Source organism: Branchiostoma floridae, chromosome 11 (assembly GCF_000003815.2).
Source record: "Branchiostoma floridae strain S238N-H82 chromosome 11, Bfl_VNyyK, whole genome shotgun sequence".
NCBI classification, from domain to species: Eukaryota; Metazoa; Chordata; class Leptocardii; order Amphioxiformes; family Branchiostomatidae; genus Branchiostoma; species Branchiostoma floridae.
Genome location: NC_049989.1, coordinates 2,399,904 through 2,422,208, shown reverse-complemented (window position 1 = coordinate 2,422,208; position 22,305 = coordinate 2,399,904). Strand labels below are relative to the sequence as shown.

The following is a 22,305-nucleotide window of genomic DNA, read 5'->3' as shown; positions in this document are numbered from 1 at the left end:
TCAAGTTGATAGCATTATGTTGTCTCCTCTAACTGAACTCTGCAACGTATTACAACCAAAGTATTCGTATTTATTGGATAATTATCTAAGAATCTGGCTTCTCTCGATGTTATATGTAGTTTTGCGATATTCTCGTGTCACGTACCCAACCTTGATCTAAGACTGAAATATTTGATCTTGTGCGTAGGCCCGATGTTTGTACATATCAACCAACAACACTGGTATACCGGCCTGCAATTCGTCCATCTCGCTGCGTTAGCTCTGGTCAGCCTTCAGCCAATCAGATACCTCGCCTTTAGTCGATGCAGAAAAATTCATTGGCCTGTCGTTAGAGAGATAGGTATGGGCCAATCACGTGTGTACTGACCCGTAGGCGGCGATGTGATTGGCTAATAATGGCTGTTCTATGCTAACGCAGCAAGAAGGACGGACCTTGATGCAATATGGTGCTGACTGTGTCCATAACTGCCTGCTAACTCCGATCCTCTTGTATATAACTAGTACTCCGTCTATTAGCCAATTAGAACTATTTGTCCAGAAACCAATAGAGTTTGGTAGAGACTATTGCATATTTATCTATGTACAGTAAGAATAAACAGCGCTATACTTTGTAAGGCTAAACCATTTTAAGGCAGACATAATGCTTGCAAATGTTACCTTTCTAGTTGGATTACTTGGTTTCTTTTTGGATTACTTCATTTAGCGAGGTACCTACACTCCAAGAAATTCGCATGCACACACACGTGCGCGCGCGCATGCCACATCACAAACACACGCCCTCTTCATTCTCTAAACAGCATTTAGACCTTTATGGCCCTTCTATGCTATTAAACAAGAAAGCTTCTGAAAAAAGCTGGCCGGTGCGTATTTTGGAAAAAGCCTGGATGTTAAACAAAATCACACCAAAAAAAAAGAGTTTTTAAACATCGAATTACTGAATTGGTCTTTCTTCTATTAAAAAAAACACTACATGAGATTTGTCTAACAAAAAAAAATTAGCAAGTGGGGTTCGAACCTACGATCTACGGCTGGAGAAGCCAACTAAGATAGTACCTATCTTAGTGCTGTAGACCGCTCGGCCACGCTGGCTCGATTACGCAATAGCACGTATAGAAGGGCTATTTGCTTAAATTGACCGATCCATACATCCATGCATCCATGCATGCATCCATGCAACCGCTTCTCCCGTCTCATAGCCGGTGCTACGCACCGGCATAAATTACGGGTCTTAGCGGCAAATGTGCAGATATTGACACAGTGGTGCACCAAATCCGTAGGTGTTTTTGGCACCGTTTTTGACAGATTAGCTGTGAGGCTCGGTGGGCGTCACTCAACCAACATGGGTTCAGGGGCATGGCGAGTGTCAAACTCGTAACCTACCAATTCCTGCGCTCTAGCCGTTGCGCCACACAGACACTCTATGCTATTTGTCATTGGATACCATATTATTATTGGTAACGTGAGCGAATTGATCTGTGTCCCGGGAAACGGTTCGGCGGGCGCGCTCGTTTGTAGAGGGCTCGTGTGCATCGGTGACTCGGTACATGTCATCATTACGGGACGTCAGGAGCAATTATACTCAGCGAGTCGGACAGAGAGGTTTGTCTTTATTGTGTTATCGTGTCATAGTCATATTCATTGGGGTCCACCTTCCGATACCGTAGCTATAGCTTATGCACAGTGGATAACAATCGACTGCACCTACGGCATCATAAAGGCTATAGCTATGAGAGTATCTTTTTAATTGTTGTGATATATGTATTACTATATATTTTATCCCTATGTATAGCATCTACGCATGTTTTACACCGTATGTTTATACATGGAATGTACTAGGTTACACGAGAAATTTTTCTACATACGTTTTGCTGATAGACTTATCCTACATAGACATAGCTTTATCTTACGAAACGCTTATGAGTAGAGACTAGAAGCACTCTTCGACCGCATGCGCCAACTCAATTTATTCCAGTGTTGACCAGACAGTCTGCGTTAAAATCTGTTGGGACTCCGTTCGTGAAACGGCAAGTCATCTGTGTCTCTCATAGACGTGCGTGTTTCTATAGCGGGCCTCACACGTGGCGAGTACGGTAGACGTTAGCGATGCATGTCACGTTCGCTTCTCAAAAACTGATTTATCGCAGACAGCGATTCCTGGAAGAGGCAATTTTCAACGTTCCAATATGTCATTGTATATATCCTTTGCCTACCCACTGATATACTTGGCTATAGCTGCACGTTCCGGTTCACGTCGGGTGTACTGTTCGGGTTCAAAGCGAAGGTGTATTAAGGTACATTTTTCTACATCTTTGGTTAAAGATTCAGTACGTCTAGCTCTTTCGGCCTCGAATTGCAGCTTGATTTGTGTCAGTTAGGTGTTAAACATGCGATGTTTCTGGCTAAACGTCTTTCATTCTCAATATGGTACTGAAATCCCCTTTAAACGTGTAAAACAAAGGTTCTTTGTCGTTCATCATGTATTTCTGCGTGTTGAACAAAATCAGGGTTGAACACAGGTATTGCTGATCACCCTGCCACCACCCACATAAAATGTTTTCAAGAATTCATGCTGATTGGCCTCCTTCAACCGCTCTTCTGTCAAATCTTCTGCCTAAAAATAGCCGCTTTCCGGTAACCACGTTAGTCACATGGTATCGTCAAGGACAAACCGCTAGAGGAGGGTATCTGAGGGATTGACTTCGGCCTGGGTGCTAAAAAGTCAGCTGGTGTTAAGAACATCTTTCCATCTGTTTATTTGTTTATTGTTTATTCACTTATTTGTCATACCTTTCGCCAGGCCTCCCTACGGGGATCGTCGAAATCGGCAAAAAATCGAGAAATCGGTATATCACAAAACATAATTTTTTCAGTTTATCATTAGTTTTGTGTCTGTGACACCCAGCGATTCCGTTCCATCTGTTTCATAATTCTCCGTTAAATACAAAATTATTCATTTCTGACAATACATTTACGTTCCTTTCCTGTAGAGTCCTCAATGGTGTAATTAACTACTCCCACAGTGAGAACTGATTAGTAGCTACCAGCTAACATTACCACCTACCTACGACTACCAAGTTATATAAAAGACGCTAATCAAATCGCCCTTGTAAGCTTATTTGTATGTGCTGTATGTAGTGTTGCCTGGCAGCAATATCGTCGCAGAGAAGGTATTGCGTATAGAGAATTTTCCTTTCATGACTTCGTTACGTCCCCTTTTCTCAAACACGCAAAACATCCGCAGTGGCTGCTGCTTTTGAAGCTGAAGAATTGCACTTTGATTTCGGTGTCGTCCTTCGGTTTGGATTCACCAGGCAACCAACAATTGGAATGAGCATATCCTCTCTTTGTATCCGTCTGGGGAATGCAGCGTATTTGACTTCAATATCTTTCAGAAGCGTCGCAATGGGACGTATGTTGAATATACGCAGGGTATCTGTTACTAAAACAACTGTATAGAATTTGAAATCGTCCGACGTTTCAGACAGCATCTAATGGTCTTTCGCCAGTGGCTGGACGTCTAAAAAGGTCTGTTGCTTGAGTAACTGCTACATTTATACGTTAAATATGCCTTTCTGGTATCGCTAGCAACGATAGCCTATTCGAGGTCTTCCACCTCCTCCGGTAAAAATATATATCCTGTTTTTAGTTGGAAATAAACGGAAACCACGGATGCTCTTTGCTGTGATGTTGTTGAAAGTGTATATATGCTTCCTTCGCAGGCACTCTTGAAGCACCGGCGTATAATTAGTTGCTGAGGAGAGGGGCGCTGATTCGTGACTTTCAACAAATCACCAAGGTTCTAGGGGCACACAAACGATCTTCCGGGCACTAGAACCTTGTCCGGATGTTCAAAATCGGGAATCAGCGCCCCTCCCCCTTAAAAAAGGACGTGAGTAAGAATGACTACAACGGGGTCTCATCTGAGTTTTAAATCAAGGTCTGGGAGCTGTATGTCTTTTAGCTGTACTCACAATGACTCACAATGCACTCTTCTTCTTTGCTTTTGTTTTCCAGCGTATCCACTAGTTGGCACCACGTACATCACGCCAACAGACCAGAGGCTTCTCTTCACATCTCTTATCCTGTGCCAATGTGACTGAGGCTGTGGTGTGGTGTGCAGGTAACATTCTCCCTTAAACTCATCAAGCTAGAAGACTGTTTTACGCAGAACAAATTTAACTTTGCGATGACTCCTGTAATAGGCTGTTTTCTTGTTTGTTTTTGTTTCTTTGATTTTTGTCATTTTCTAAATCTTTTTAAAATGTGATCTAAACTGGCTTGTTGGCTTGAAAAGAGGCACATGACTTCGGTTAGGAGGTAAAAGACGGTGGAAGTGGAGAGATGGGCTAAGCCGTCCGATAACAAGACCTAGACACCGTATAGGTACGTGGATAACAACCCACAGCCCGTACGGCCCCAAAGGCCTTTACCTTTACCTTTTATGACAGCCACTTATACTCCTCGTTTTTATCTTTTTACAACAGGGTTCTTCATGCATGTCCCGAGTGTACGGCTTCTATCCTGAAATACAACATCATTGGCAGACTGGAGGAAAGAGTACGTGTGACAACTTATTCTCTTTATATGCATACGGCAACACATGTAATACATATAAGTACACCAAATTCCGCTTACTTTGCCCTATTTCTCTTTTAGGTTTAGTGATGCGTGTTGCTGATACATATTCAGGAGCAGCGCACTTATTGCCCATGCGCAAAATAGACTAAAGGCTACTTATAAGCCGAGTCACGATCTAAACTGAGCATGCGCATGGCAAATTTAATTGTAAGCAGTGCATATTCATTAGGCCTTGATACATGTACATGTCCACATGTGCTTTGCTTACATCTCAGGGACCGGTAACTTTGTCCTTAAAGGGACAGATTACCCGTAATCCATTGCACTGTGCATGCGCAAGTCAGACCGCGAACCGACTTATTCCGGTTACGTCTTCGCATTCACAGCAAACCGTTGTCCCGACAACACTTAAATGCCAAAAAACGTTCCTTTTATTCAATTTAGATCAACACATTTCAGATGTATTTTCTAACTAACTAAATCATTAGTTTTTGCAATGGCAATGCCCTCGACCAAAGTACCGCATTAAACTTCACAGGTATCTTGCCCGTCTGAATGCTCTCGGCACCCACGGGTTCATATACACAAGCCACCAGGGGGCTATGTCACGTTCCTTTGATCTGCGGATCTACAAGGGTGATAAAAGACATTCGTTTATTACTTTTACGCGGAATGCGCTACCGTTTCCTTTCAAACGGAATCGACTTTGGTGTAAAGGCGGGTTCGTTTGATCATTTCGTTTGATGGTACTTCAATAAAGATCATCAATCGACGAGCCCGGAAGGAAAATTCTAATGTACGCTGCTCAGTTGTTTACAACCAGATCTAGAATAGCAACAGCGTCTGAAAATCTCGCTCAAGTCCCTGTCACACATTATGGACCCTGTCACACTTTGCTCCCCACCAGTGACTCCTTAACCAAAGTCAGTGCTGTATTGGGAGTTGTTTGGAATATCCATCCTATTCTAGCTCCAGTTCAACCCTCTAATCGTTTCCAAGTAGAATGTGTCTTTCGCGAGATTAATTTATTTTTCCAAATTTACGGTCGGCTGGCGCAGACGGCTTCTAAAAACAGAAAACCTCGTCGATCGACTGCCAAGACAGATGATCTTGCCCACGAATAGCTCGCGGTTTGGAGCAGGTTGGGAAGCAATGGTCCGCTGTGTGTGGCAGTGGCTTTATTCAGACAATAATTTCAATACATGTACTTTGCTGTAACGTCCTTAAAACATCACAAACAAATAACATCACAAACAAATAACAAGAGGGTCTGCATTCTAGCGTATAACTACTACGCTCATTCATTAGATTCTTTTATATCCTTTTCGGCTTATACTTTTGTTAGTTATTTTTCTACTACTGTGCAAGAAACCAAGACAAGTCCACATTTTGCCTAATACCAATCCTAATACCAATCCTATAGACATTGATATATGATATATGATATATGATATATGATATATGATATATGATATATGATATATGATATATGATATATGATATATGATATATGATATATGATATATGATATATGATATATGATATATGATATATGATATATGATATATGATATATGATATATGATATATGATATGACATGCTAGATCCAATATGTTGACTTTTTCATACCTATAGATATCCATATATGTCTCTTTAGTTGTACTGTAAGTAGTTGTTATACATGTAGACCTTACGAAAGTCGCTGTACTTTTGTCGTGTCAAAAATATTTCACTATGATATCATATGATACACCAACCGACCAAAAAACTAAGCAGAAGGGTTTCCAATATAATATCACTATCATTTTACAATCTCTGACGAAAAGATTGAAAAGTCCAAGATTGCTATCATGCAGTGTCCCCTTGCGTTCGCAGGAAGTCCTACAGTCGTGCTGATAACATCAGAACGTTAATGAATATTGCACATTTTTGCCCCACTGGGCTAAGTACGGGTCACATGGTAAGAATCATATATATGTAACAATGGAAACAATCATACACGTCTATATTTACAGATATGCGTCTAATCTATTCTTGGACATTCGACTTCCTCTCGCTTCTTGGTTAATAATGGGTTTTGTTCATATGCTGATCGCATCGAATGGGCCAGCCTCTCCAGTTCGGTACGTTGAGCGACATTATGCCTGATACTCGCAGACATAACTACCCTTACCTTACAATATTACATGGAGTGGTCGGTAAGATTTAGTTGTTAATTGTAACACCAGACAGTAACCAAGACAGTGCATAACCTCTGCTTGGAGAGTATAGTATGTGGGGAAGGACAACCTCAAGCCAACCGTTCACACTTACGCCAAATGTTCCCCGTTTAGGAACTTTATTCGAACCAACACACAACAAACATGTTTCGCCCTCTGCTTGGAGGATAGCTATTTAGCTCCAGTCAGCGAGAGGGTTTGTCGTGCAGAGTACGATCAACCTTCTTGCTACCCCGTTTAAGCGTGTTATTATGTTTTAATGGGTTGTACCACGCTACGGAAACCGCTGGGTACTGTGGGATACGCCAGATGACTGCTGTGCGTGAAAACAAATTGTACACTGGACTGGACTGAGGATGAGCCACATTTCCACTAAGGCCATGTTAACTTGATTATATGTATGACACGCTCGCATCAATTTTCGGACGTTACCAAAAATAAAATAAAAAGTTTACTGTAAATCGTAAAACACAGCTTAACAAACAAATATATGCAGTGTTTTGCAAAAAATATCGGAAAACGTATACTAATGTCAGGGAATATTCCAAGGTCACAGAAGATGTGGAAGAACAAAAATGAAGAATGTATTGTTCGGTATATCACATTCTGTGTGTTCAGTTCAGTCATTTGTTCAACCTTCCTAACTACTTAGATTTCATAATGAAGGCAACTTTTTTAGTCAATTTTTTTTATTCGTACGCTCGGACCAATTTTTTTTTAGTACCCAGGAGATGTCATCCATATAATTAAATCAACGTGGCCTTAACCAAATACAAAAAGAGCTGCGACCTTCTGTGTAATTATCTCTTGAGTTAAGTGATTAATCGATCAAGCCACGGCGTCTACAATAAAACCCACAATTAGAACATTCCATTCCTATTCAAATGCTTGTATAAGGGGCCCGGTCTTTCTGGAAAGTCTACATACCACAAGGTGGGTTCATTTCAAGGATTGTTTGGTTTGTAAATTCTGCGCATCTTCATTATCATGATGTTGATTTGGTTACTAGTATAAGGGTGACATCCTCTGGGAACCCCAAAACTGATGCGAGCGTGCGAAAAAAAAATCTTCTTAAAAAGAAAGTTGTCTTCATTATGAAAGTGGACAGGAAGGTTGAACAAATGACTAAATACACATGGAGTATCATATACAGAACAATGGATTCTTCGGTTTTCTTCTTTCACATCTTCTTTGACTTTGATATCATTCGAAATTAATATCCGTTCCCCAAAATTAAGTTGCAATTTACTGCATATATTTGAGCACTTTTATGATTTACAGTATGATAGAATCTTTTTTGAAAAGGCCGAATGCACGTGTCGGAAATATACTTAAAAGTATATTTTAGGGAAGGGATTCGAGCCCGGAGCCTTTAGATTTTTAAAAGGCAACAAACAACCTTAAACACAGGGAAACTTTGCCGAACTAATTTGTCTCGTGGTTCTTTGTTGAAGTATTGTTCATTCACTTGGATGTTCTACCGACTGCGGTTGTCCTTGAAACCTTTGTTTACATTCGGCCTTGGCCCCATATAACAACAAGAAGTGTCGTCTTGAAGCCACGTGCACATGATTGCCACTGGCCTTTGTTGCTAATGATTTGTGTCTTGGTAAAATCTTACCTACTTAAGATAACGTGTGTTACTTGATTTCGTAGTCTCTTCGGATCTACTACAATTGCGATAAAAAGCGTTACCTTGCTTCACGACCGCGTGGGACCTCCTATAGCACACAGACACATTACAGCCCGAGGCAAACTTGTACCAGCGACACATTTTCCCAACCCATTTGCGCGCAGTTGCCTCCAGCCATTTTCCGTCCCCATTGTCCTTTGTTCGCCTCATTATCTACAAAAAGCTATATGACGGACATGTCGACACGCATGATTACCCACAAACTACTGAGGAATGTTATTACATAGATGTACAACCGGTCCGGCGAGTGAACACCCCTCGCGGGCAGACCCAAAACGTGACGAAACCAATATATATAGCTATGTTGTGTCGCAAGACGAGCACCATATCTCTGTTGCTAGCTACACGCGTGGCACAATCTTCCCGCTAAAGCTTAACCTCCTTAGCATTTCTTGAGAAGAGAACACACCTATGTTCTTACATTGAGACGAGACTGGCTCGCGGAAACTGTATACGTATATCAGGTGAGCTAGGTTTTTCTTCAAACACGGGCTGGCACTGTCTTCCCGGTGCAGTACATACAAAATGTACGTTGGGTCTTTTTGAATCATCTGTCTTACAAAACATAGTTAGGCTAAGGTATACGCGTTGTTTACAATTGGAATGAAGCATTCTGTTGGGCTACTGTTGCTTTTGTGTTGTTGCTTTGTTTCTTCAAGAAAACGTTTCCTGGAGATTGGAGTTCCGCCATTCCACTAGCCTATAGGCCATATGTTATTAAGTACCACCTTTCAATATTCTCTTAAACAGTGGGTTATGAAATCTTATCACCTCGTTCCTCGACCACTTATTTTCAGACATCTTTGGATACGTCTTTTTGGTTATTTTTGTCTGTATCACACCAGGTGTTTTGTTGTTTTTTTTGCTGGCGGCGGGACAGTTAGTTACGTGGCTGGTTATGAGAGAGTCCGGCCATTCGTCAGTGGTTCAGACGGGTCCTTTTCGGGGTCACCTGCGGTGTGAGATACGCAGTGACCACCGTATGTTTTCTTCTCTTTACGTTGTCTTCGAGACGAGGACAAACGGAGAATCCCTCGAGGCGGTCGCAACCACGTTAATTAGAAGGCACACGCCCCTTAAAAACCTGTTTGGTCACTATTTCGTCATGCGAGATACCTTTTCACCTTTCAATACTCATACGCGTTCGTCTGCCCGTCCATGACGTATTAATATGTTGAGAACGCTAAAAAGTAAGTACCTACCTTTCTTAAAGTGACGAAAATGCCGCCCTGTGATTGGCTCGTTCACAACCAATGACACCGCAAATAACGGACCCACGCATGCTTTAAAGAATGTTGTTTTCCAAACCCTCGTGTCGGCTATCACGTGGAGTATTTGGTCAACTAGAAGATCCTTACTGATGTAAATGCTTACTAGATTACTAGAACATCTCTTTCTCTTTTCAAGAGACGAAGTGTATCCACTTATTCTCCTGGAAATGTAGTGCCATAATGGCACTAAACAAATGCACTGAATGATATAGGACATTTGCCCCCAGGCTGCCATAGGTAACCGGTTAAAACCGGTCACGAAAGTCCGACAAGGAATTCATACATAACCATACATAACGATAGTTGGTAACTTATTTCCGTTGTTTTCAAAAAACAGTATTTTTAGGGATATCAAGTCGTCGGATTGCTTCCAATATTTTGAAAAATGTTGCACGTTGAAACCACCATCCGTGGACGTAATATTCCTAAACACCATGCTTTTAAAAACAACGGATGTAGGTTACCCCACAGATAAAGGTGAAGTGGTGAAGTATGTTTTGTAAACAGTTCATGCCAGAGCTCATACAAAGTTTCTTTTGACAGTCCCCTTGAAATTCTGTTCGTTTTTTTTTCAAACCGACCTCCGTTCCCCTCTTTCCTCCAACACCTTAAGGTGGCGGCGGCGTTGTGTGATGGTAAAGTGTTTGGCCCAGACCCTTGAGGTCCTTGGTTAGAATCCCCAGACATGCCCCGCTGAACTTGTGCGCTTTGGAAATACACTTAACACGACTTTCCTCACTTCACTCAGGTGAAATTGAGTAGCTCACTGTAGGACGTCTCTCGCATAATACGTTAAATGGAGATTCCGTGTTTGAGTATAGCCACGCCTCAAACACGTAAAAAAATCCCACCACACTTATCGTAAAGAGGTCCACCTCGATGTGAGTGGATCAAATGAATCTGTTACGGATCGGATATGCAGCGTGTACTCTTCAGTACAAACCTGTTGTGTTACGTCATGTGGCGCGCATGCAGTACAAACAAACCACAGATAGTTACTTTGTCATCTCCAAGCAGATATTGGGAGGAAAGATCGCACACTTTCAAACTGCTTCGTATTTCTGACAGCCGTTCCTGCTTTGTGAACGTGAAATCAGGGCAAGACTCGTCATTAACGATCAATCCAATATATCTTTGGGGATAATTAGTAACTTTGTGCCTGCCTTTTTCGCTTACCCTGGTCACTTCAGTCGTACGATCGTCGCACGACCTTTGTGCGATGTCAAACTGAGGGCATTATTGGGATAGTCGTGCAGGCGTCGATCGAACCAAATTCAGACATCTGTTTACAGAAAATTAAATCCTTGTCAGTGGTTGGTTCTGTCACAGCCTGTCCGATAATCTTGCAACATCCAAATCGTACGACGACCTACGACGTGACCATACCTAGTGGTGCGTACCTAAACTCATATTCAGGTTCAGGTCCGGACTCAGGTCCAGCAGTTCAGGTTCAGGTCCGGACTTTAAGTCCGGACCTGAACCCATCATTGCATATTATGTGCGCTAGAAAGTTTTCTTTTTTGAGGGGGAGGGGGGATGGCGCATATAAAATTGCATGTTAGCATGAATTGAAATGCAATGTGAAAAATACATGCAAATTATATACAGCCAGTCTAAACACGAAATGCTTTTTTGTCTTTTTCCAGTGCAAATTTCAAGGTTTTAGATGGTTTAGAACAAAAAAAGGACTATAAATGACAGATAGCTTTTTGCAAGTCGGGACTTGGCTCCGGACATTTAGGTTTTTTTTGGACTTGGACCTAAACATTTTTAGGTCCAATTCCAAGTCCGGGCTTAATGCCTAGGTTACACATAGCCGAATTTGGCTCCCGACTCTCTCCCGACTATGGTTTAGGAGTAATTCGGGAGCTAGTCGGCTGTAGTCGGCTGGCGTCCGGCTCAGTCGGCTGGCGTTCGGCTGGCGTTCTGCTCAGTCGGCTGGTGTTCGGCTGCTCCATCCGAATGTTTTGAAATGTTCAAAACATTCGGCTCTGAACGGCAACTCTGAAATGGGTCGGTTGGTGGTCGGCTGGTGTTCGGCACGGTCGGCTAGTGTTCGGTTGATGTTCGGGAGTAAGTCAGCAGTCAAATTAAATCTTAAACACGCCATAAACTCTGCTGACTTACTCCCAGCTTGTTTCCAACTAACCAATGATTCACCCCAAGACCGTAGAAAAATCTCTGCTAACTCATTCCCAAGCCAAAAGATTATTGCCAGGACGTAGACGAATCACTCCCGAACTTCACACGACCGACATCCAGCCAGAAACAAAAAGAACCATAAATACCGTATTGGAGCTATCTGTGACCCAAATTTGATCTCTTGGCGATGTTTACAAAATAGAGGAAAGGATAATCTTGATTAAAAACGAAAATGAGCACTCTTTTGAAAATCGCTGATTATGTCTATTTCAAGTCGAGAGAGGGTCGGCAATCGGGTGGGAATCAGTCATGAGTGATTCGGTAGTCTGTGGCTAGAGGTCGGCATGGTAAGGAATAGGTTGGACAGCATTCAGGACACAGTTGAGAGTAAGTCATTTACTGGTCGGGAGATGTTCGGGACATGTTCGGCGCTAAAAAAATAGGCGTGGCCTAAACTGGTCAGACTGCTCCCGAACTTCTGCCGACTTGGGTCGGCTAAGAGTCGGCTGGTGTTCGGGAGCCAAAGTCGGCTATGTGTAACCTAGGCATTAGGTACGCACCACTAACCATACCCACATTTCTCTATTCATTCATTTACTGAGATTTGTCACAATCGCGGGCGGGCCTGACACATCAACTATGACATCACTTGTTCATGTTGTCAACCCGGAGACCAGACTATAAGGTTTGATCCACTCAGACCCCTACTCTTTTCGATAAGTGTGATGAGTTCTATAACGTGCTCAAGAAGTGGCTCACCCCAAACACTTAAAGTCTCTTCCGAGGAGGGGCGGGCTTCCCCAGCCAAATCTAGGAATGCATTTCCACCTGCTTCGAGAGAGGAAATAGATGTTAAGTGCCTTTCCACGGGTACAGCACTGGAGCCTGACAGGGATTCGAACCCATGGCCAGAACCTTCATAGATTCTAAGATACTATCAGCCGTAACAACCTTGCCACCTTTGACGTAACCTATAAGATCCTTGTGGCATGTTTAACTTAAGACGGCTCATTTCCTTATCCGTCGGTAAAACCCACCATCCGGTGTACCACCTGTGCCCCAGCCCCGTGCCTTGCCCCTAATATGGTATCCAAGACTCTGGAATGACGTCTTTCGTGACGTCATGTGTTGCCTGCTCGATACAAACATGTTATCAAATATCTTTATTTTGGACGAGTCACCGCAAGGCAAAGACCGGTGTTATGGCTGCACTGCAGTAAGTTAGATGGGCGATTCATTATGTTTTGACCATCTGTAACTTAGGCCACGTTAATTCGATTATTTGGATGACATACATAGCGTGTATCAATTTTCTTCCGGGTCCGAAAAACGTTTTCCGACTACCTGTAGACAGCAAATTGTACCAAGCAGGTGCAAAATGAGCAAACATTTGTCGCATATTGCAAAGAAAAGGAGAGATGGATACTGGTGTAGTAGAACGCCAAAGTCAAATGTAATGTCATAGAAGAAGATATATTTCATAATAAAAGGCAACTGTTTGTTTGTTTGTTTGTTTTTGCTCAAGTTTTTTCTTCGGCGCATGCATCCGTTTTGGGGCTCCCAGACGATGTCATCCGAATAACCGAATCAATATAGCGATACCATACTTATCTTGAATAAGAATGAAAAGAAAATCTCTTTCCTTGATATAATATTGCATCTCTTTGTTTGTTTGTAATTGTATTGCATACCCGGTATGCTGCCCCATGGCTTAACACCATGGTTTGTACTTAAGAGCACAAGCTTAATCTCTATAGAAAGATTTATTTGATTCATTCACACAGGATTGATCCCTACTCTATTGTTTTCGAAAAGAGTGGTGGGTTCTTTAACGTGCCCAGGGTTTTGCCCTCCTCAAACACATAGCCTGGCTAAAATCGAGCCCCTAGCGGCCGGACCTACAGTTCTCTGGTAAGGGGTCATTAACCCAAAGCCAGCGAGAGATTGTATTTTAAAACTAATAAACTTTTATTTGCAAAAAAGAACGTTCTTACTAACACAGGCTAGGGGCCTCTATCAGCCAACAGAAGCTAGATACTTATTTTTTTAACCTAAGTTAAGGGAGAAAATTAGGTGTATTTCCAAATGGCACAACATCGGGGCATATTATTAGGGATGGGAACTCATTAACTCACTCCTAAGTCAACAACCCTAACTTAACTACAAGGCCATCCGTGCCCCATTCAGGAGGTAAAATCTTGCTTAATCCCTAGATCCCCATTTTTTCCCGGAATCCATAGATTCCCGTTTTTCCCGGAATCCTTGATCCAGGCTTGAATATAATGGACGGTTCCTAACTGCGGAGTAATTAGGCCTTGGGTAATTCCGGGAATTCGGCTTAACCGTGCTTTTCATTCTTCACAGTAATTGTCCATTTAAGTAGGTAAACTTTGCTCTTCGCTTAATGTCAAGGAACACGCTATCCAGGATATGCCCATCACCTACCTGTTACAAGTTAGGCACTCGGTACCTACATTAGACCAGTATAGGGTACATATACAGGGCTCGAAATTCATTTTTGGGATTAGGTGCACTGGTGCACCCAGCTTAAAAAATTGGGTGCACCAGAAAATTTTTGGGTGCACCACTTAAGTTTAAGTAGAATGTCAAAAAAACTAATAACAAAACTTACTTACAAGCTATCAAATTCTTAAACAAGTAACATGACAGACATTATTATCTTTCTAACACTGAGATGTCAAGACTATGATGTATACTAGTATACTGTAAATGTTCGCGGTGGATTAATGTTCGCGGTTTTCGCGGCGGCCGCTTCACCGCGAATTTAAAACCACCGCGAACATTTTTCCATAACAGTAAGAGACTACAGTGCGTGGTGGTACCGCGAAATTAAATCTACCGCGAAAAGTCCATTTTCCCGCTACCGTGAAATTAAATCCCCGCGAACTTAAATGCATTTACAGTACTTGATATCTTTCCATACATAAACCTTAGAAAATATTTGGGTGCACCCTGTGCACCCACTGAAAAAAAATGGGCGCACAGTTCCAATTTTGGGTGCACCTGGGTGTACATGCAGCCAGTATTTCAAGCCCTGAAAAATGTATATTTGGACTGGGTTCTTTGACGTGGTCGATGTGTGGCTGTCCTCAAAACTCGCACTGGGCCGCCATTCAACGCCCTATCCGAGGGACGACCCAAACCTAAGCTAGGTACTCCACCTGAGTGAGGTGAGGAAAGTCGTTTAAGGTGCGCCTTTCAGTTTCATAAGGGCACAAGATCGGTGGCGTGTCAACGGATTCTAACCCATGACCTCTGAGTTATGGATCACACGACCCCACAGACCATAATCCTGTGTGATTTTGTGTCGTCATTTTTCCAGAGGCTTATGGTATATCGCTGATATGTGTCGTCTCGCCTGTGTGAGTTTTGTCTAGTCATTTTACCAGGGGCTTAGAATTAAATCGTCCATTTATAGTGTAATGTTTACATACAGAAACAACAACAAAAGGCCATCGAGTTACAGTATCACAGCCTGCGCGTGCACAGTTTTCTAAGGACGTGGGGTGGTAGACGTAAATGATGTCCCTGTAGCTCAACTGGTATACGTAGCAGCTGACAGTTGAGCTCACAATTCCAATTGGTTGGTAACTGGAAGACCCCGGTTCAAGTCACGGTAAGGGCATCTCGGTTGGGGTTGTACTCGTCTTTCGGGAGAGACGTAAAATGAGAGTTCCTTGTTCAAAGTGGTGCTTCAGTCATGTTAAGGGGGGGGGGGGGTAGCAGGCCTTTCCTGTAGGAATATACATTGCTACGTGTTCACCTTGTAGTGCACACCCTACGTCTAGTACAGTAGAAGCCAGTTAATTGAACAAAGGATTAACGGATTAACACAATTCTGTTAGCTGCACGGAATCCCAAAATCCCAAACCAGTGTACATGTGGTCCAGCTAGATAACTTCGCATTATTGCACCAGTCGGATAATTGCACGAAATTCGCTGGCAAATAGGCTTCTACTGTATAGTACAAGGTGAACAACAATTAGATTTAAGGCCAACAGTTCAGTAATAATATAATTAAGACTCTCAACCAACGCCTTACAATGTGGCTGTCTCTATAACTCACGCACATAGTCGACCTACATTTCAGGACAGTAATTCATACTGTAATTCTGATGGCCAGCCAAGCTTGTTTAATAAACTCCGCGACCACCTATCCCAGGCAGCCCGTGCTCACGGTGATGTAAATCGAAGCTACGTGGCTTGGCGCCGATCCAAAGTCCGCGCTATCGCCGCGACCGGATGACGGTACATACCAAGACAAACACAACCTGTCCACCTGACATGCCTTTGTTCGGTCCAGCGCTTGTAGAACCGTTCATCCCAATCCAGCATATACTGCCGCGAAAGCTCAGAACGATTCCACGAAGTCCTTCCCGTCTTTGTACGTCGTCGTGGTACCGCTCAGAGTCGAATTGTAGCGCCGTAGACAATAGATCAACGTTCAAGTCCCTCTCAATACACAGACGATCTCTGATGGGGAGGGCGCCTGTCAACTCTGGACCTGTTACGTCCAAAGGTTTGTCTTGAGTTCGTCAATAGATCAGAATAAGATGTAACTACGTACCTAACCCACTTTGACGTTGAAGTCATTGTTCTTCTCATAGCTTTGTCCGAGTTATGTTTTGGGGGTTGTGGACAAGTGGTGCCAAACAAAGGGGTTGGTCATGTTGGTTTATTTACGACGTGTTTGCACATGCATGACTGATGTTACTCCCTTCAAAGGTCGTCTATGAATATGACCTTCTAGGGATGCCCCCCTCCCACTCTTCTTAGTACATACAAACATCGACCGTGTCCGTGCGACCTTCCTTTGACATGATATAATGCCAGCGTGTTTGCCCTCGATAAAAGAGTTTAACTTGAGACTATATAGGGGCAGACCGCATATCCAAAGGGGTAAACTCAAATGAGTCATGTGAGAGCTCCGTACCTCATATTTACTGTAAAACGGAAAATGTTTGTGAGAAAATGGAGTGATCGAGGTGGTTTTAAGTTCGCGGTAGAAACTACTATGCAGGTTTATACTGCAAAAGTGAAATGTTCGCGTAGGTTTTAATAGTTTGCGGTACAGACGCAACAGCTAAAATTGCGATCATAAAACCACAGAAAACTTAACGGTATTTTGTATGTATGTATGTACAAAATGTATGTAGCAGTTACTATCCGACTACTGCCGAAATACGTATTGATTTCTGTCCTGACAAGGTCATCAAGTGTTCATAACCTTGGTTTTTCTGCCCGGAGAAAAGTTTGAACATCATGCCCCTATTTAAAAACATCTATTTATGCAAGCGGCTTAGTTAGCCATTAATTTGAGATCGGCGTATTATTTGGAAAGGCGGGGTTTTGAAGGCCCCACATTGTGTCTTATGTGGCTTGTATGGAGATTACATTTGATTTCAAAATAGTGGTTGCAATTACTGAAAAATATGGCGCCGGAATGGTTATTATTGCGAAATGCTGGCGAAATAGATAATTCCGCATACAAAATCGTCCTTGAGCCAGAGAGTCAAAGAAGTCCATCCACATGCACAGTAGTTGACACAACGTAGCTTAATTTTCTCGGCAGGACTTTAAATGTCAATATTTGGTGTTGGTTTTTGAGATAAGTGTTCTGATCTGTTCAAAAGGTCACTAGTCGTTAACCTTTGCTCATATACATTGTTCTTACTTTTTTCCTTCTACGATGAAAAAATAGGTTAAGGTACTAAAGGTGGTCTCATAACCATTTTTGCGGCCGCACGAACGTAGGCTGTTAGCAAACCATAAGGGAATGGGACGGTTATTATACGTCATGGGTACGCCACATTAGTTCGTAGATATGCCATTTGTTTGTTTTGACGTCATGGAAGATTTCCAGTGGCTCCCGCTCTCCACATCTCTAATTACCTTCGCTAAGAAGGTTATGTTTTTGTTATCATTATCTATGTGTGTGTGTTTATGCACGTGTGAGTGTCTATATCTGTCTGTCTGTGAAGAAGCATAACTCGAGAAGTCGTGGGTAGATAGATCCTAATGATATTCCAATTCCAGCTTTTATCTTGTGATATTCGTAGGTGGACTGGCGTCGCTAAACGAAGGCAATTTCGATAATGGGGCTCCCCAGCGGCTTTCCAAGATACGGTAGCGGAACTTCCTATTTTGATAGCTCGTGTTTTGGATGCTGTGGTCGTAGTCTTTGAGTCGCAGATAGCTCTTGTGGCAGGAGTAAGTTCTGTAGAGTTTGGCCCCCTGACGGTTTTTCTTGAACTGCAAGGGCCTTTTTGTTGCAAACTTTGGACGAGAATAGCATCATAATTATTGTATATTTGTAGAGGCTGCGTACTTTGAAGCGAGACATCGCTCAATAACGGGTACTCCTGTTCTGAAATCAATACTTCTGGAATTCCGATAAAGCTCTATGGGGTGGGAGTGAGTGGAAATAATCTCTTTCCGAGAAAATGCTTGCCGAGCTGAAACTGCATCCCGTTGCTAGGATACGAGCACATCTCGTCTGTAAGCACCCCTGAGCTGCAGACAATTGTTTATTGACCATTATATCGTTGGCTGGACCAGACGGCCCATTTATGTACGTTGGCTGAATGACAGGTAACGCCACGTCGTGTGTCCGTCTCGTAGAAAAGGTCCTTGTCGTTTCAAACCGTCGTCGTCGCTATATTGCTGTTTTTTTATTTGGACCTTTGTTTACTCATGAAAGCTCAAATCGGACAGCAGGCCGCTTTTCATGGAGGCCATGGGGGAAGAGGCAAGGGTCATACAAAGTATATAACAGAGATGCAGTTTACATCGCAAGTCCTAATGAGTCGTTTGAGTCTATATACACAATTTTACATTCATGTTACAAAATACCTAATAGTGAAAGCTGCTGACCGTTCTATACCATATCCGAGCGTTTCATAACTATTTTGGGGAGCTAAAAGAAAGCAAAAACTATTTTGGGGAGCTAAAAGAAAGCAAAAACGTATCTGAAGCAAGATTTCAAGTAAAAACGTGCCGCGGTATCTTGATAAATGATCAACAATAACATGTAAAAAAACATTTAGTTCCACCTTGGGTTCGAACCCTAGTCCAAAACCCTAATCCTGAGGCCCAGTCGGGCTGTTTGTGGAAACGAAGATAGAAATATATACATAAAGATATACAAAAATACTTGCCAACGACTATTCTCTTTACGTCGTGTGTAGTTTGGTGTCATACTTTTCGCTCCCGAAAGCTGCCCGACCGGGCCCCGGTTTGGAAATGTGACGTAGACCTTAGGCTAACGTCACATTTCCACTAAGGGGCCCGACCGGGCAGTCTTGGGGAACGAAAAGTACGATATAAAAGGCATCAAGAAAACAAGATGTACCAAAAATAGTTCAGCAGCATGCCTTCTGCATATTTATTGGCACAGACATTAATTTTTCGTTTCCGCAAACAGCCCGGCCGGGCCCCGGGTAGGAAATGTGACGTAGGCCTTAGGCAAGAAACAGCACGGTGAGACAGAATGCTCTATGTATATATATATATATATATATATATATATATATATATATATATATATATATATATATATATATATATATAAGTAAAAATGCAAAGATTGTTTATTACTTAACAATTACGAGATCGAAGACAGAATAAGATTTCTGGATCATGCATTGTACGTAATATGAACAGGTGGACGTACCTTCTTCTCTTATACCAGTACAGAAACAAAAGAACAAGAAATGGTCATGTACCAGAAATGAGGTATTCAGACATTAGTTTTTCCTCCTAGAACTATCGTAGATCGGAAATCGTTGTCACTAGTGCTGAAGGCGGTACTGAATTCAGGTGATATCTCAATGCACTTGGGACACAAGTGCGGCACTGCGGGGTTCGATATGAAGGACAGATTTTCTTCCGTTTTGTGTATTTTGTTGTCTTCTAAGTCATACTTTTTTACGTATTACGTAATATCTAAATTATAGAAAATCGGCGAAAAAAACAAAACAGTGCCACAGTGAAGGAACCCCGCAGTGCCGCACCGGTGCCCCAAGTGTTAGTGAGATACCATCTTTAGGCAGCTTTAAACAACGCGTACGCCTGCAGCTAGATGTGCAAAGGTTAGGTGTGATAGACCGTTCAGTGTAATATAACTAGCTAGCTGCTTTAGGCCGCACCGCGTACCTGTGAAGTTGGTGTGTTAAGGGCGGTTATACAGGCTATATAGATACAGATACAGATACAGAAGCTTGTGAATACGCCGGAGGGCGGTTATACCGGACATACAGATATAGATACAGATACAAATACAGAAGCTGGTGTGTCGCCGAAGGGAGGTCATACCGGCTATTCAGATACAGAATGAGATACAGAAGCTGGTGTGTTACACCGAAGGGCGATTATACCGGCTACATAGATACAGGCGCAGAAGCTGGTGTGCTACGCCGAAGGGCGGTTATACGGACCATGGGCATATAGATATAGATACAGATTGCGATTGTACGACGATTGTGTGGCGTATGTGACTGGGGTCTTACATACAGAACTAGCATCTCGTTGCAGAATCAACTTGGATTGAGTTTTGTCTGCATCAGGAGTATGTGTAAGGTATTGAATTTCCACCATTCTTGCGCTCTGTCTTCCATGATAGCCAAGCGTATTTTACTGGCGCAATGAACTGGAAAAGACAACACGTTATTGCATGCTTTCAGCTGTCAATAATGTTTTCTATATATACGGAAGTTATGTTTACAGTTGCCTTCAGATGTAAACATTCGTGTTTGTTTATATCTTTAGGTGTAAATATCATATAGGTGACGTACGTCAAAATTGGACATTGCTGTATTTACTAGTTACGCCTCGATCACATTCGTCATACCCCTGTCACATCCGCGATCTTCGGGCGTATCGATGGAAGATCGGCCATATTTAAGATCGACGCGTATTTTTCACCTGAAAACCGTCCCTGTCACATACAAACCATACTTTTTACCTTGTACAATTGTTGTGCAATGAATTTATAAGTGAGGCTCGGGCGATTACCGCAGAATCGTCGTCCGATCGATTTTCGCCAAATGTGACAGGGGTATTACAGATCGCAGTACAATTGTGATGACGTAAGCTTGCCAAACAGACCGCAACAGAACCAACCACTGACAAGTATGTAAGGCAGCCTTTTCGATAAGAAGACGGCTGAATGCTGTAAGACACATGCGCAACTAACCAAAGAACACCACCATACAGTTAGTGATTGCATGACGACCGTTCGACGAATGCGCCTATATGCCCTAAACTGTAATACCCCTGTCACATTTAGCGAAAATCGATCGGACGACGATTCTGCGGCAATTGCCCGAGCCTCGCTTATAATAATAACTTTATTGCACAACAATTTTACAAGGTACAAAGTATGGCTTATATGTGACAGGGACGGTTTTCAGGTGAAAAATACGCGCAGCCTTCTGTCGATCTTAGATATGGCCGATCTTCCATCGATACGCAATCGTGGATAATCGTGGATAATGTGAAAGGGGTATAACGTTGACTGGAAGGATTTTGTCCTTAAGTCCTTAAGTCCCCACAGTTACTTCAGTCCTGTGGTGCGTTTTAATAGCACTGTTGTCTGTTTTAGAGACCCGGTGCGTTTCATCAGATAACATACTTTTGTCAATACAGTCTTTTGCGTAGAAAATACCATTGTTCAATGCGGCATGGGGATGCATATATCAATATTGTCCCTGGAGCTAGTTGTGTGTTTACACTAAATTACACTAGATAAGGATGCTGATCGCTTTATTAGTCTTTTTGTTTTCGCAAAACAAGCTGTGTCCGGGATAGATAAAAAAACATCAACAAAAACTGTGATGACTTCAGCCCAGCATGCCTTTTTGTTACTCACACCTGTTACGTGTTGTATTTTTGTCTCCTGAAATGATGTTACGAAGAAACTGTTGTAAAAGATATATGTTTATTTTACTAAATCTCTAAGAATCAACAAAAAGGAGACTTGATATTGAATGAAACGCTTACAAAATTTTCCCATTGATCATTTTTTTACTGTTTTGTGGTGCAATTTTGTTGACGGATATCGCGTTTCCCTATCATATATAAAAAGTACATATATACATTATATTCGACTGTAGCACCCTTTACGTTACAAATCATATCAACAAAGCAGGAACGACAGAAAAGGTATGTAACTTAGTAAAATTTGGTCAATTGTTTTTGATTAGGTAATGCTTGAGGGCAAGAAGTTACTTAAAGCCATCCCTATGAACCCTGGTAATCTACACGAATCGTTCAGACATTTTTAGTGCCTGGTGGTACATACTCGGAACCAACTACGTACATGTTGTTTGTACGAGGATGCTATTCTCCAAGCAGAGGAGAAGTTGGGCCCCGGAAAAAAAAA

General features: G+C 42.3%; 1 protein-coding gene across 4 annotated transcripts in view; it reads left to right on the top strand.

Moving 5' to 3' along the window:
• LOC118425545 overlaps positions 1-22,305 on the top strand; it is an 88,322-nt gene that overhangs the window by 35,500 nt on the left and 30,517 nt on the right. Inside the window, exons 3-4 of one of the 4 annotated variants that reach the window (XM_035834460.1) lie at positions 4,015-4,120; positions 4,485-4,557. The gene's annotated coding sequence lies outside the window, so the exon portion shown is untranslated. Of the gene's footprint in view, positions 1-4,014; positions 4,121-4,484; positions 4,558-8,778; positions 8,955-9,497; positions 9,681-15,908; positions 16,444-22,305 lie in introns of those variants that run through there. The other 3 variants (XM_035834462.1, XM_035834464.1, XM_035834463.1) reach the window with 3 other exon arrangements.